Source organism: Sus scrofa, chromosome X (assembly GCF_054392235.1).
Source record: "Sus scrofa isolate SSC_HxYL_T2T_F1_AM1 chromosome X, Sscrofa_HxYL_maternal_Yorkshire_Landrace_v2.0, whole genome shotgun sequence".
Lineage (NCBI taxonomy): Eukaryota > Metazoa > Chordata > Mammalia > Artiodactyla > Suidae > Sus > Sus scrofa.
The window spans coordinates 99,207,460-99,222,751 of record NC_139401.1 but is presented as its reverse complement, the minus strand read 5'-3'; the positions used below and the strand labels follow the sequence as shown (position 1 = coordinate 99,222,751).

The 15,292-nt window shown below is 36.3% G+C and overlaps 1 protein-coding gene and 1 long non-coding RNA gene across 3 annotated transcripts in view; both read right to left on the bottom strand.

The window, feature by feature from the left end:
- The window catches only part of COL4A5 (collagen type IV alpha 5 chain), a 224,922-nt gene that overhangs the window by 182,270 nt on the left and 27,360 nt on the right, over positions 1 to 15,292 (bottom strand). The window lies entirely within an intron of this gene.
- LOC146394735 (uncharacterized) lies at positions 468 to 5,771 on the bottom strand. The gene is made up of 3 exons (XR_014835521.1): positions 5,648 to 5,771; positions 757 to 5,391; positions 468 to 631 (listed from the first exon to the last, which is right to left on the bottom strand). It is a non-coding gene; the product is annotated as an uncharacterized LOC146394735 (long non-coding RNA).

Sequence of the window (15,292 nt, the reverse complement as noted above, 5' to 3'; positions counted from 1 at the left end):
CCTCAAAAAATTAAAAAGAGAATTAACCATATGATCCAGTAATTTCACTTCCAAATACTCAAAAGAATTAAAAGCAAGGTCTCAAAAAGAAACTTTACACCCAAATATTATTATTTTCAGTTGGCCTATTGTTTGACCAATCACTATTCCTTGCTCTGAGAGGCAGTAGCTAACACATCTGCCCTAAAATCTATTAAATTCCCCCAAAGTAGCTACCTCAGCCTTGGGAGAGCTCTGAGTTAGGCAAAATAAGGGCAAGCATTTTGAACTAGTCTTCAGGGAGCCTGAGGCTGGTAGAACTTAACTCCTTAACTCCTTTAAGAATGAGGTCACTTCTATTACCTCTGGGACTAAGAACATGTACTGGGAATATGGACTGTTGTTGTCTAAGCTTTACCCAAATGGAGTGCAGGGGATGGGGACAGAGTACGGTAAAATGCCTCAAAGCTCTTACTGAGAATCAACTGTTTTTTTTCTTGATTAAGCATTTGCCTGGTTGTTATAACTTTTTTTTTTTTTGGTCTTTTTGCCATTTCTTGGGCCGCTCCCGTGGCATATGGAGGTTCGCAGGCTAGGGGTCGAAGTGGAGCTGCAGCCACCAGCCTACACCAGAGCCACAGCAATGCGGGATCTGAGCCACATCTGTGACCTATACCACAGCTCACGGCAACGCTGGATCTTAACCCACTGAGCAAGGCCAGGGATCAAACCTGCAACCTCATGGTTCCTAGTCGGATTCGTTAACCTCTGAGCCACGACGGGAACTCCTGGTTGTTGTAACTTTTGATTAGTTGCCAGAATGCCGATAATGGTGATTCTGAGAGTATTTTATTTCCTAATTTTTGGAAAGATGGACTTTAAGATTCCCTGCTCCAGCAATGTTCACTGGAATCAAGACTGATTTACATATAAACAAATTTTCAGGACAAAAATATTAACATAGCATTTAACAGTTAAGACATGAAAAACAATTAATGGATGAAGTGCCACACTTTTTGGGGTGGTGTTTGTGGAGGCCAGTCTGGGGTATGTGCTTGGAGGTGGGGGGAGTGGTGTAGGTATGGGTCCGTGGGGTGTGCCAGAGGCACCACACTTTGATGCGGGTAAGAAGGCTCCTATAACTTAGGAGAACCCACTCTAGCAATTCCCAAGCTGTTTCAAGTTTCAAGAGGGCAGCGTCCGTGGTGCCATTTTTCCAAATGTAATATGTGTGATGCAAACTTTAGGGTACCAGCAACTTTCTAAAAGGAAAAACTAGGACAACTCTGAATCGACATTACACATCAGCTAACTCTTAACACAATGGACATAACCTTCCTAAAAATTAGTTTTCGGTATAAATAAGCCTACTTGAAGGTAACGTATTTCCATAAATTGTCTTTTATTATTACTGATCACAGGGACAACTAATCTAGAGTCCTTTCGAAGTGAAATGGTCCTGCCCGCAGTTCCTAACACAAGGCCGGCCACAGATAGTCATGTATTATATCATATGACCTAGAACTCCCATGCATGACTATAGGTAATTACAGACTAGGAAGAAGCAAAGTAACTCCAAAACAATCTACACGCTGGCCAGTGGACTGTGATGTGTCGGGTGTGAAAAGATAAACGGTACCAATCAGATTGCGGAGATTTCCTCCCATGAATTTGAACTAGGAAATAGCAAGAGATTAACTCAGGTAGCAATGAGAACAAAGCCAAGGGGTCAGGATACAGAATGGTTACAAAGGAATGTTGGCCACGTGCGAGCCAATATTAAGGGAAAACAAAAAGTATAAGGAAAAGAAAAAAAAAAAGACAACAAAATAAGTATGTAGAGATAATATGGAGACTTGGAGCTCATGAGCAAGTTATCCTCTCTTAACTGTCTCTCTTCTGGAACGCTCTATAGCTCCATTCTATAACAACCACACCACCCATATCCTTGGGTAGAATCAATGTCTTTTTCTCAAATCAAATCAACAAATCTCCAACAAATCACATTGAATTACTTAATTTTAAAGAAATTAGGGGACACTATGTCCTATAACAATGGAACGGACATTTTTTTCTCATGTAACCGGTACATTTACCAAGCCAGGTCAAACTTGCGGAAGAAGGTGACTCAAGTTCAAAGTCATGCCTCATCTGCCAATGATCTAGACACCCCCATCAAGTTCATCTCTGTAAGCACATTAACTTTGACTGTGGCATTTACACACTTACATATCTTTCATCCTCCCCATTGGAAGGTTCATTTAAACCTCTTTGGGCTGACATACCAATCAATCAATAAATTATAGATATTTTAACAGATATGGGTTTTTGTAAAAGGCGGCTGCATATGATACAATGTTTTATGCAATTCTACTTCATGAAAACTCAGATTTTCACATAAAAATCTGGAAACACACCCTAAAGATTAGATTTTCCTTACTTTTCCTTAGTGACTTAAGGGAGATTTTCCAGAAATGTGCTTACTGAGAATGACAAAGAAAGTGAACAGTGAAAATCACTAACACCTCAAAAATATTCCATAGAACAGGAATCCAGTAAGAATGAGAGAGTCACCAATACAAAATATTCAAAAGGACTTTTTAAAACTATACAATATATGGCTGTGATCTAACAAATGAAATACTCTAAAGAATCAATGGTTTGAAATACATGATCATTCCCAATACTCCCATTAACGTGCCATTCAATGTAAACCACATTTTAAAGTGGGTTCATCTGTTAAACGTGTCAGGAAACATACTTTTTTTGCTTTTCAGAGTATTTATTTTAATATAAACTTTACTGTCTTCTACAGACTCCTTGATCTTTTTAGTTTTTCTGGATTTAGTTTTGTTTATTGGGTGAACCCACAGCATGTGATAAAGTTTCCAGTGCAGGAATCAAACCAGTGCCATCGCAGCGACCCAAGGCACAGCGGTGACAATGCCAGGTCCTTAACCCACTGTGCCACCAGGGAACTCCTCCCTAATCTATTAGGAATGAAGAGGGAAATAAAATAGGACATTTTTTTACCATCATTAGTCATTTATGCTAGATTTCTCATAGCAAAGGTTGACATGCCTTCCCTTTCCCTTTTGACATATATTACAAATTCATCAAAAATATTTAAAATGCTATATATTAATGGCTCAAAAAATACCTGTTTCAAGTTATAATTAATTTGACAATAAAATCAACTCCAGATGTGTAGAATCCAAAATCCTAAAAAATAGTAAAACTAGGGAAAAAAATCCCCCTTAAAATTGATGTACAAGGTTAGTATTCCTTATTGTATTATCGGTTGCTAATAACTGTAAATAGGCCTATTAAAATAATGAGTTTAATGCCATATCCCTTCTGGAAAACCTATTGTTATGTAATAAATCATATTATGGTATAAACTCCATGAACTCAAGGATCTTGTGTTTTTAATAGCTACATATTAATAGGTCCCAGCAAAAAGGGGAGAAAATGGTAGGAACTCCATAAATGCTTGTTAAACGAATAAATAACTCAAAATCCTCAGATTTTCCTATTTCAAGGAATTACAACCTTATGCCAAATGTTCTTATTACTCCATGATGTGATCTCTCTAGTACAGGACAAACTTATTATCTGCTGTCATTTGAATAATAATTATTTATTCTATCTGCTGAGCTAACCTTCTCCATACCCTCAATTTCTTTTGATCTTGGGCTTAAAACGTGCCAAATAAAACATTTTTCAAAAATTAAACTCTCCCTCCAATAAATCCTTATTCCTTTAGTCAGTAATCCCTCCCTCAGCTTATTATATTTATTTAGTATGATAGAAATAAAAATCTTTACGGTAAATATTATTACAAAGTTTCCTTAGTCTATAACACCAACGTTCTTTCTTTAGTACAATTTCTCACCTACTTATAGGGTTATAATCTTTAAGACCAAAATTAATACTACAAACATAAAATATTATGTATCAATTACAATTGAGTAAGATAAACATACCTGCATTGTGAATGAATGAATGGTGAATGAATATTAATAAATGAGCTTAATCATTCTCAGCAAGCCTACAGAAGTTGAAATCTAGATTAATGTACATGTTCTCATCTGACAATACAACAAGGAAAATACCATAAGGACTGTTCTGGGTAGAAGAATCTAAATAGTAGAGTGACATACAATGCTCATGAATTGAAAGACTCAGCATGGTAAAGATATCAGTTTTCCCATATTTATCTGTAGGTTTAATTCAGTTCCTATCAAAATTCCAAAAAGGGTTTGTAAACACAGACAAATTATAAACTTCATATCGAAAGGAACAGACCCTAGAATACCTAAAACTATCTTGAGAGAAAGGAATAAACATGAGGAATCAGTATTCCTCAAATTAGAGGCTTACTATGTAGCTACAGTAACCAAGACAGTATGTTACTGGTGGAAGAAGAGACACACACATCAATGGAACATAACAGAGAACCCAGAAATACATTCACACAAATATACGCAAGTAATTTTTGTACAAAAGTACAAAAGCACTTCAATGTAGAAAGGATAACCCTTCCAACAAATGGTGCTGGAGTGATTAATTCAAAATGGATCATGGATTGAAATATAAAAACTTTTAAGAAAACCTGTAGTAGGTAGGGCTAGGTGAAGAGTTCTTACACTTGACACCAAAAGCACGATCCATAAAAGGAAATATTGATAAATTGGACTTCATCAAATTTTAAATATTTTGCTCTAGAAAGGACGTTATTTAGAGGACAAAACAAAACAAAAAAAACCAAGCTACAGACTGGGAGAAAATGTTTGCAAACCACATTTCTGATAAATGTTTTAGATATGTTTACCAAAAAATATATAAAGAATTCACAAAACAGAACAGTAAAAAAAAGAATAAACAGTCCAAATAGAAAATGGGCAAAAGACATGAAAAGCTATTTCACTGAAGAGGACAGATACAAAGATGGCAAATAAGCCCATCAAAAGGTGATCGGTACCATCAGCCATACTAGGGAAGCACAAAATTGAAACCACACGGAGACATCTCTACACACCTACAAAGGATAGTTAAAATATAGTAACAACAATATGTGTTGGTGAGGGTGAGGAGAAACTGGATCTCTCATTTATTTGGGATGAGAATGGCCCTCTGTAAAACAATCTAGCACTCTCTTACAAAAGTAAACTTGCAACTACCATACTACCCAACAATTAGACTCCTGGGCACTTATCTCAAATAAATGAAAATGTTAAGTTTATAGCAAAACATGCAGAGTGAGCATTTCCCATTTTGGCTCAGCAGTAACAAACCTGACTAGTATCCATGAGGATGTGGGTTCGATCGCTGGCAGTGCTCAGTGGGTTAAGGATCTGGCATTACCGTGAGCTATAGTATAGGCTGGCAGCTGCAGCTCTGATTCAACCCCTGGCCTGGGAAGTTCTATATGCTGTAGGTGTGGCCCTAAAAAAGAAAAAATAAAAAAATTTTAGGAGTTCCCGTCGTGGCGCAGTGGTTAACGAATCCGACTAGGAACCATGAGGTTGCGGGTTCGGTCCCTGCCCTTGCTCAGTGGGTTAACGATCCGGCGTTGCCGTGAGCTGTGGTGTAGGTTGCAGATGCGGCTCGGATCCCGCGTTGCTGTGGCTCTGGCGTAGGCCAGTGGCTACAGCTCCGATTCAACCCCTAGCCTGGGAACCTCCATGTGCCGCGGGAGCGGCCCAAGAGATAGCAACAATAACAACAACAACAAAAACAACAACAACAACAAAAAAACAACAACAAAAAGACAAAAAAAAAAAAAAAAAGACAAAAAAAAATTTTAAAAAGTGGAGTTCCTGTTGTGGCTCAGTAGTAACAAACCCAACTAGTAACTGTGAGGATTTGGGTTCAAATCCCTGGCCTTGCTCAGTGGGTTAAGGATCCAGCATTGTTGTGAGCTGAGGTGTAAGTCACAGATGTTGCTGGGATCTGGCACTGCTGTGGTGTGGGTTAAGGATCCAGTGTTGCTGTGAGCTGTGGTGTACGTCACAGATGCGGCTCGGATCTGGCATTGCTGTGGTGTAGGCCAACAGCTGCAGCTCCAATTCAACCTAGATTTCCTTCAATATGTAAATTATTTAATAAATAATCACAAAGTTCATATATAACATGGAATATTACTCAGAAATAAAAAGAAAATAACTATTGATAATTAGAAGAATCTGGATGTATCTTTAGGGAATTAAGCAGATCAGAAAAGCTAATCATAAAAGTTACATATAGGAGTTACTGTCATGGAGCACTATTTGTATAACATTTTTTTTTTGTCTTTTTGCCATTTCTTGGGCCGCTCCCATGCATATGGAGGTTCCCAGGCTAGGGATCTAATCAGAGCTGTAGCCGCCAGCCTATGCCAGAGCCACAGCAACGCGGGATCCGAGCCGCGTCTGCGACCTACACCACAGCTCACAGCAACGCCAGATCGTTAACCCATTGAGCAAGGGCAGGGATCGAACCCGCAACCTCATGGTTCCTAGTTAGATTCGTTAACCACTGCGCCACGACGGGAACTCCTGTATAACATTTTTAAAGGACAAAATTTTAGAAATGGAGAACAGATTACTGTTTGCCATGAGTTATGATAGTGCGTGTGGCAGTGAAAGGTGAATGTGATTATAAAAGGGCAAAACAGATATCTTTGTGGTGTTGGGGCTGTTCAGTATTTTAACTGTGGTGGTGGATACATGAATTTACACACTGATAAAACTGTATATAATTAAAACCACATACACACATATGAATGGACACAAGTAAATCTGGTAAAATCTGAATAGACTGGTGAATTGTGTAATACCTGGTTGTGATATTATGTAACACATTTGCAAGATGTTACCAATGGGGGAAACAGGCAAAGTGTACAAGAGATTTCTCAGTACTACTTCCTACAACTGCATGTGAATCCACATTTCAATAAAATCTAAATTAAAAACCAGCAATTTAAAAAGCCGTTCACTCTGCTATAGTACTTTCCAGATTACTTAATATTAGCAGTGACCAGAACTTTAATTGCACAGTTCAAATTGTACACATAAACTGGGAATCTCAGTGAGATGAAACAACTACTATATCTTACCAAAAAGTCCAGTGTACCCACTACTACCCAGTAAATACTGAGAACTGCCTGTGGCTAGAATTAAAGTAGGATTTTGATGGGGAAAATGAAGAATGGCAAAGAAATATGTACAAGAAATCTACCTCTTCAATATTCTTACTAGAAGAACATTCTGAGTAAGTCTTTTCAACACAAAGTCAATACTCGCAGAAAGCAAACTCAGGCAGCATTAGAAGAAGACATTACAAGAAAAATAAAATCAAACAATATGTGGGAAAATGTTTTTAAAAATACAATCTCAGAATCCCATTGTAAACGTGATTCATTTCAGCTCAACATTTTGTGAATATGGGGCACATACAATGCTCTTAAGCTAGTGCTAAAGGGGAATACAAATTATATTTTCTAGAAGTTCACAATCTAGGCAGACATATAAATAACTAATGATGATACATGGCAGACACTGATAAGTGCTATAATAGAAGTGATCTAGTGTGCCATAGACAAAGCTCTGAGAATAATTTCGCTGTATGATACAAAAGAGTCCACTGCCACTTATGAATCGGCTAACACATTTAAATATACGCTGAACTTCTAACCTTCCTGTGATGTGGCGTAGGTATTGAAAGAGAAAATTGCACATCCATAATCCAAATAAAAACATATCATACGTTTAAATAATTCTGTGTAAATTCTAACCCATTGGTAAATTTTTAAGAATAATTTCATTTCCCTTGGGATACAAGAACATTTTTTATAAAGTATGATCTATGTTAAGTAACAGAATATTGAGGTAAATTTCTTATGAGTAATTTAAATCATTTAAAATTACTAGCGTATGCTGGTTCAGTTGTTTGTCAACCATGATGTTAGCTGTATAACAAGTGAATTATAAAAAGCTACTGAATGTTTTAAACACGTAAAATGTTCCTGGCTTAGAATGTGACCTAAACGTGCTCTTTGGAAGTATGCCTGTCATCATGTGCAAAAAAATATGCCCATAGCTCTAAGTTAAGGAGAAAAGATGCTGTGCCCATCAATCTAGTAGCGTCCCAATCATAAAAAAGGAAATTATTTTTTATAAATAGCAAAGGGTCTTAAATATATGAAAAAATACTCAACCTTACTCATAACATAAATGCAAATTAATATCACAAGGAGATACAATTTTTCATCTATCATATTAGGTATGATATAATGTTTGATAGCAAAATGTGTGGTGAAGGTTAGGGAAACAAGCAGTTTTATCTATTGCTAGTCTAAGTGTAAACTGGTACAACCTCTGTGGAGGACAATTTGGCAATATCTATCAAAATGACAAAGGTACATACTATTCAACCCACCAATTCAATTTCTAAAAATTTATCCTACAGACAGTACATATCTGAAACGACCTATTACAAGGTTATTCACTGCAGAAATACAACAGCAAAAATCAGGAAACAAGCTATAGATTGCTCAATGGGAGACTGGTTAACCAAATTTTGGCTTCTTCATACAAACAATATAATGTAGCCACAGCTCTTTAGGTACAAATATGGAATGACTTACAGCAAAGAACATAAAAATGTGTAAAAATAAGGAAAAACAAAAAAGTGTGTTTATGCCCATGCTTTTTATGCATGAAATGGATCGAGAAGTAGAATCAAAAAATGTTAACACAGTCGCTCTGGGAATGAGAACTACATGGCTGGGTACATAGAGTAAGAAGACTTTTAATTGTACACTATCACAATTTGAACCATCTGAATATACTGTCTCATCAAAAATAAATGTAAGGAAAGAAACAAGAAAGAAAAGCAATGCAATCCAAAGTGGCACAGCTCTTCAAGAAAAAATTATTACAGCTAATTTCTCCAGTCTAAAAACCACCTTGGAACACAGTAAGAACCAAAGGTACCAATTTACTTCAGTCTCAAAAATCAGTACCTAATCAGGCTGATGTTTGTTTCATGGTATTATGGTAAGTTTTCCCCACTGATGCTTCCTAACAAGCTATATGAGAGTTCTACCTTTAGCAGATCCTCCAGATCCAAAAGTAAATACTTGGTCAGTATGAAATAAATAAATAGACATTTTGAACATATAGTGGAACTACAACACTGTGAGGGTCATTACTTTTGAATCAGTATAAGTGAAATACACAAACGTTTTATTTACCTAATTTTCCTTTTAAATCAGTTAATTCTCTTCTCTCTCTTTCCTCTCTCTTCCTGCCTCACTTTATGTCTCACACACACACACACACAGAGAAATTTTTAGGAATTCAATGTATATAATTCTTTCTGTGCTTTATGTACAATTCTAGTATTGCATTCATCATGTCATAATATAATTTATTTCTCAACAAACTGTGAGTTCTCTAAGAGGAGATTATGCACTACTCAGCCTGGCACATGTATTACAATGCAATATATATATTTTTTTTGTCTTTTTGCTATTTCTTGGGCCGCTCCCGTGGCATATGGAGGTTCCCAGGCTAGGGGTCTAATCAGAGCTGTAGCCCCTGGCCTACACCAGAGCCACAGCAATGCGGGATCCGAGCCGCGTCTGCAACCTACACCACAGCTCACGGCAACGCCGGATCGTTAACCCACTGAGCAAGGGCAGGGATCGAACCCGCAACCTCATGGTTCCCAGTCGGATTTGTTAACCACTGTGCCACGATGGGAACCCCTACAATGCAATATTTGACAACTGTCTTACTAACTTCCTCCCCGAAACACTCTCTTATATAATCATTATTTGCTTTATTCTGATAAATTTAAATAAAAAGAAAATAACATTGATATCATGTTCTTCCATGTTTCTCTTGTTTAGAAAACTTTGGGAAAGTCTATCTTAATCTTAGACAGTCTACCTTAAGATTTGCACATAAGACTGTTTAGATTTGGCATATACAGCAAAATACGTTAAAATTGAAATATTTTCCATATGTGTCCTTTGAAAGGACAAATAAGAAACTTTTGGTCTTCCTTTTGTGGCCCAGCAGTAACAAACCCAACTAGTATCCATGAGGACACGGGTTTGATCCTTGGTCTTGCTCAGTGGGTTAAGGATCCAGCTTTGCTGTGAGCTGTGGAGTAGGTCGCAGATGTGGCTTGGATCCTGTGCTGCTGTGGCTGTAGTGTAGGCTGGCAGCTACAGCTCCGATTCGACCCCTAGCCTGGGAACTTCCATGTGCCCTGGGTGCAGCCCTTAAAAGACAAAAAGAAAAGAAAAAGAAATTTTCTCATGCACAGCATACTGGTTTGAATACTGTCCTCCCAAACTTCATATTCATCCGGAATACAACCTTATTTATGAAAGTAGGGTCTTTGCAGAGGTAATCAAACTAAAATGAGGTCATACTGGATTAGGCTGGGGGCTCTAATCTAATGACGGATGTCCTTAGGAGAGATGTCTCCAGACACAGAGACACACAAAGAAAGAACAATATGCTATGACAGAGGTAGAGATTGGAATGATTTATCTATAAACCCAGGAATCTAAGAAATCAGCAAAAGCTAGAAAGAAGAAAGGAAGGATCCTATTCTAGAGCCTTCAGAAGAAGAATGGCCTTGCTCACACCTTGATTTAAGATTTCTAACCTCCAGAACTGTGAGGTAATAACGTCCTGTTATTTTAAGTCACTCAGTTTGTGGGAAGTTTGTTAGAGCAGCCCTTGGAAACTAACAGACATGGAAAATGAAATGTTCAAAGCCAAGTAAAATGAAATCGTTAACTAATGGTAATAGCATTGCAGTGTTCCTAAAAGCATCCTATTACTTTTCCAGCTAGTTTGCAGTGAGATAATCAAGAGAGGGGTAAAGATTATTTTCTACATCTCCCAATATGAAGTTCTGTTAGCCAGTTTAGTCTCACAAATCCCAAATCCAAATAAATCAAGCATATCACTAGATCCAGATTTTATTATACCTAGTCTGTGAACCAGAAAAAAAGGCTTTCACCAGACATCAACTCTGCTAGCACTCTGATCTTGGACTTTCCAGGCTCCAGAACCATGAAAAAGAAATTTCTTGCCCAGTCTATAGTATTGTGTTTTAGCAACCCTAAAAGACTCAGCCAGTAATTCACTATATTAATAGGAAAAAAGGAGAAAATACTATATAATCATCTTTGTAGATGCAGAAAAACCATACAACAAAAAATTAGCAGCCATTTCTGATTAAAACATACCAACCTAGGAAAGAAAGGAATTTTTTTAACACAATAAAAAGGATATCCCTTAAAACCAAGAGCTAACAGTTTCTCAGCAGTGGCACTATGGACATTTTGGCCTAGATGATTCCCAGTTGCACAGAGTAAGTAGGAGGGAGTCCTGTGTACTGTCAAATACAGAGCAGCATCTCTGGCCTCTATCTACTAGATGCCAATGACAGCCCCCAATAATGACAACCAAGAACATCTCCAGACTTTACCAACTGTCCTCTGTAGGCAAGCCTTCTCCACCTCTTGAGAATCACTGAACTAACACCACATTTAATGGTAAGGGACTGAATACTTTGCCCCTAATAACAGAAACAAGGCAGATATAACTGATCTCACCACTTTGCTCTCACTCCTTCTACTGAATATTGCAGTGGAGGTCCTAAGCCAAGAGAGCCAGGCAAAGAAAACAACAGATAGGCACATACAATAAAAAGAGAAAGTAAAATTGTCACTTTTTAAAGACATCATAATTGAGCATGTAGAACATCCTGGCGAATCTATCAAAAATTACTACAAATAACAGACTTGGCACACTGGAAGGTAAAAGACATTGCTAAGAGAAATTAAAGAAGACCTAGAAAATAAACATACCACAGACTTGTTTAAGAAGACTCAATATCATCAATGTCAATTGAAAAAAAAAATAGATTAAATGTGATTCCAATCAAAATCCCATTAGACTTTTCAGAAATTGACAAGCTGCTCTCAAAATTTATATGGAAACACAACAAAGGTAAAATAGTTAAAACAAACTTACAATGTCTGATTTAAAGAAAAGAAAAAGATATTTCATGAAAATAATGACCAAAAGACAGCTGATAGGCTAGCTTTAACAATATCAGACAAACTAGACTTTAAGACTAAATCTATTACAAGAGATAAATAACAGTATATATTTTAAAGGCTAAATTCATAAATAATCTATAACAATTATAAACAAATTCACCAAATAATATATCCCCAAATATGTGAATACTGACAGAACTGAAGACAGAAGTCTATAGTTGTACAATAATAGTTTGAGAATTCAATAACCAACTTTAAATAATATATAGCATATTCAGGATAAATAAGAAAATACAGGTCTTGAAAAATGCCATAAACCTAGATCTAAAAGATATATATAACATTCAATTCAAGAGAAGAATATACATTTGTCTCAAGTGCACATCAAACATTATCTAAGATACAATATATGATAAGCTACAAAAGCACTCTCAATAAATAAAAAAAGTAGAAATTATACAAGGCATCTTTCCCAACCACAATGGAATGAAGCTAGATATTTAATAAAGCAGAAAAACTACAAAAATCACAAATATGTTAATATTAAACAGTATATTCTTAAATAACCAAAGGTCAAAGAAGAAATCAAAGAAGAAAAGAAATGGGAAAACATTTACCAAAGAATGAAAATTAAAACAAAACATACCAAAACTTATGAGATTCAATAAAGGGAGTGGTCACAGGGAATTTTATACCAGTAGATACCTACATTTAAAAAGGAAAGATGAGGAGTTCCCTGGTAGCTCAGCAGGTTAAGGAGTCAGCATTGTCACTGCTGCCACTCAAATCACTGCTTGGCAAAGGTTCAATCCCAGGCCCAGGAACTTCCACATGCCACAGACATGGCCAAAAAAAAAAGAGAATGAAAGATCTCAAATCAATAACTTAACTTTGTACCTTAGAAAAACCAGAAAAAGAAGAGAAATCTAAAAGCAAAATTAGAAGGAATTAAATAATTATTAGAGCAGATATAAATGATAAAGAGAATTAAAATAGAGAAAAATCAATGAAACCAAAAATCAGGTCTTTGAAGAGATTGACAAGATTGACCAAACTTTATCTAGACTGAAAAAATAAAGATAGAAGATGTAAATAACTGAAATATATCATGAAAGTTGGGACATTATAACCAAACTTAGAGAAATAAAAAGGATTGTAAGACAATACTATGAACAACATGCAACAGAAAAGCAAACAACATAAATGAAGTGGACAAATTCTTAGACATAAATTACCAAAAGTAACTCAAGAAGAAATAGAGAATCTGAGAGACGGCATATAAAAAGTAAAGACATTTAATCAATAATCAAAAACCTCACAACAAAGTAAACGCCACAAATCAGATACCTTCATTGGTGAACTGTACCAAATATTCAAAGAAAAATTAACACCAATTCTTCTCGAACTCTTCCAAAAAATAAAAAGGAGAGGTAACACAACCTAACCCATTCTATGAAGCAAGTATCACCCAGATAACAATGCCTCATACAAAGACACAAATGAAAATTACAGGCCAATATCCTCTATAAAAATACATGTAAAATATCATCAAAATGGTAGCAAATCCAAGCAAATAACATACTAAAAAGGAATATACACTATGACCACGTAAAATTTATTCAAGAAATTCCAGAGTGGTAAAACATAAGAAAAATCAATGTAATATACCACAATGTAAGAACAGTGAAAAATACACATGATCACCTCAAGTGATATAGAAAAACCATATGAGAAATTCAACACCCTTTCATGATAAATGGACTCAAAAACTAGGAATAGAAGGGACTTTATCAATATTATTAAAAAATTTATGAAAAATCCACAGCTAATTCAATACCTAATGGTGAAATATTGAACGTTTTCCCTCAAAGATCAGGAATAAGACAAGGATATTTGCTGTCACCACTTCTATTCAACACAGTCTAGAAGTCTTGACCAAAGCAAGTAGGTTGGGAAGAGAAATAAAAGGCATCCAAATTGGAAAGAAAAGAGTAAACCTATTTCTGTTTCAGATGACAGGATCTCATATACACAGAAGTCTTAAGGAATCCACAAACCAAATACTAGACCTAATAAATAAATTCAGCATAGTCTTAGTGTACAACACACAAAAATCAATTTTGTTTCTATACAACCAAAATGAACAATCTGAAGAGGAAATTAAGAAAACAATTTCATTTGCAATATGTTCCAAAAGAATAAAATACCTAGATAAGATGTCCAGGAGTTGACTGACATTCACATTGTGTACTATAAAAAAGTTATTCCAGTATTCTGGCCTTACTCTCACTGTTCGTCCCTCAACCTGATGAAGAAGGAACAACTAAGTGAAGTGGAGATAGGCAACTGATCCAAGAAAGAGTTCGGAGTACTAGTCATAAAAATGATCCAAGAACTCGGGAAAAGAATGGGTGCACAGAGAAAGAAGTGACAAGAAGTTTTTCCAAAGAGTTATAAAATATAATGAACAACAACCAGAGCTGAAGAATAAAATGACTGAAATGAAAAATACTCTAGAAAGAATCAAAAGCAGAATAAATGATGGAGAAGAATGGAAAAGTGAGCTGGAAGAAAGAATGGAAATCACTGCCTTGGAACAGAATAAAGAAAAAAGAATGAAAATAAATGAGGATAGTTTAAGAAACTTCTGGAATAACATCAAATGCACCAACATTTGCACTACAGGGATCCCAGAAAGAGAAGACAGGACCTGAGAAAACACTGGAAGAGGTAATAGCCAAAAACGTCCCACAAAAAAAGAAAATTACAGACCAATGTTACTTATAGATGTAAAAATCGTCAATGAAATACTAGTAAATCAAATACAACAATACATTAAAAGGATCATACACCACAAACAAGTAGGATTTATACCAGGGATGCAACAATTTTTAGTATCCAGAAATCAATGTGATACAACACCATAACAAACTGAAGTACATAAACCATATGATCATTTCAATAGACGCCAAAAATGCTTTTTAATAAAAATCAATATCCATTTAAGATAAAAATTCCCCAGGAGTTCCTGCCATGACACAATGGGTTAAGAATCCAACTACAGGGAGTTCCCGTCGTGGCGCAGTGGTTAACGAATCCGACTAGGAACCATGAGGTTGCGGGTTCGGTCCCTGCCCTTGCTCAGTGGGTTAACAATCCGGCATTGCCGTGAGCTGTGGTGTAGGTTGCAGACGCGGCTCGGATCCCACATTGCTATGGCTCTGGCATAGGCTAGTG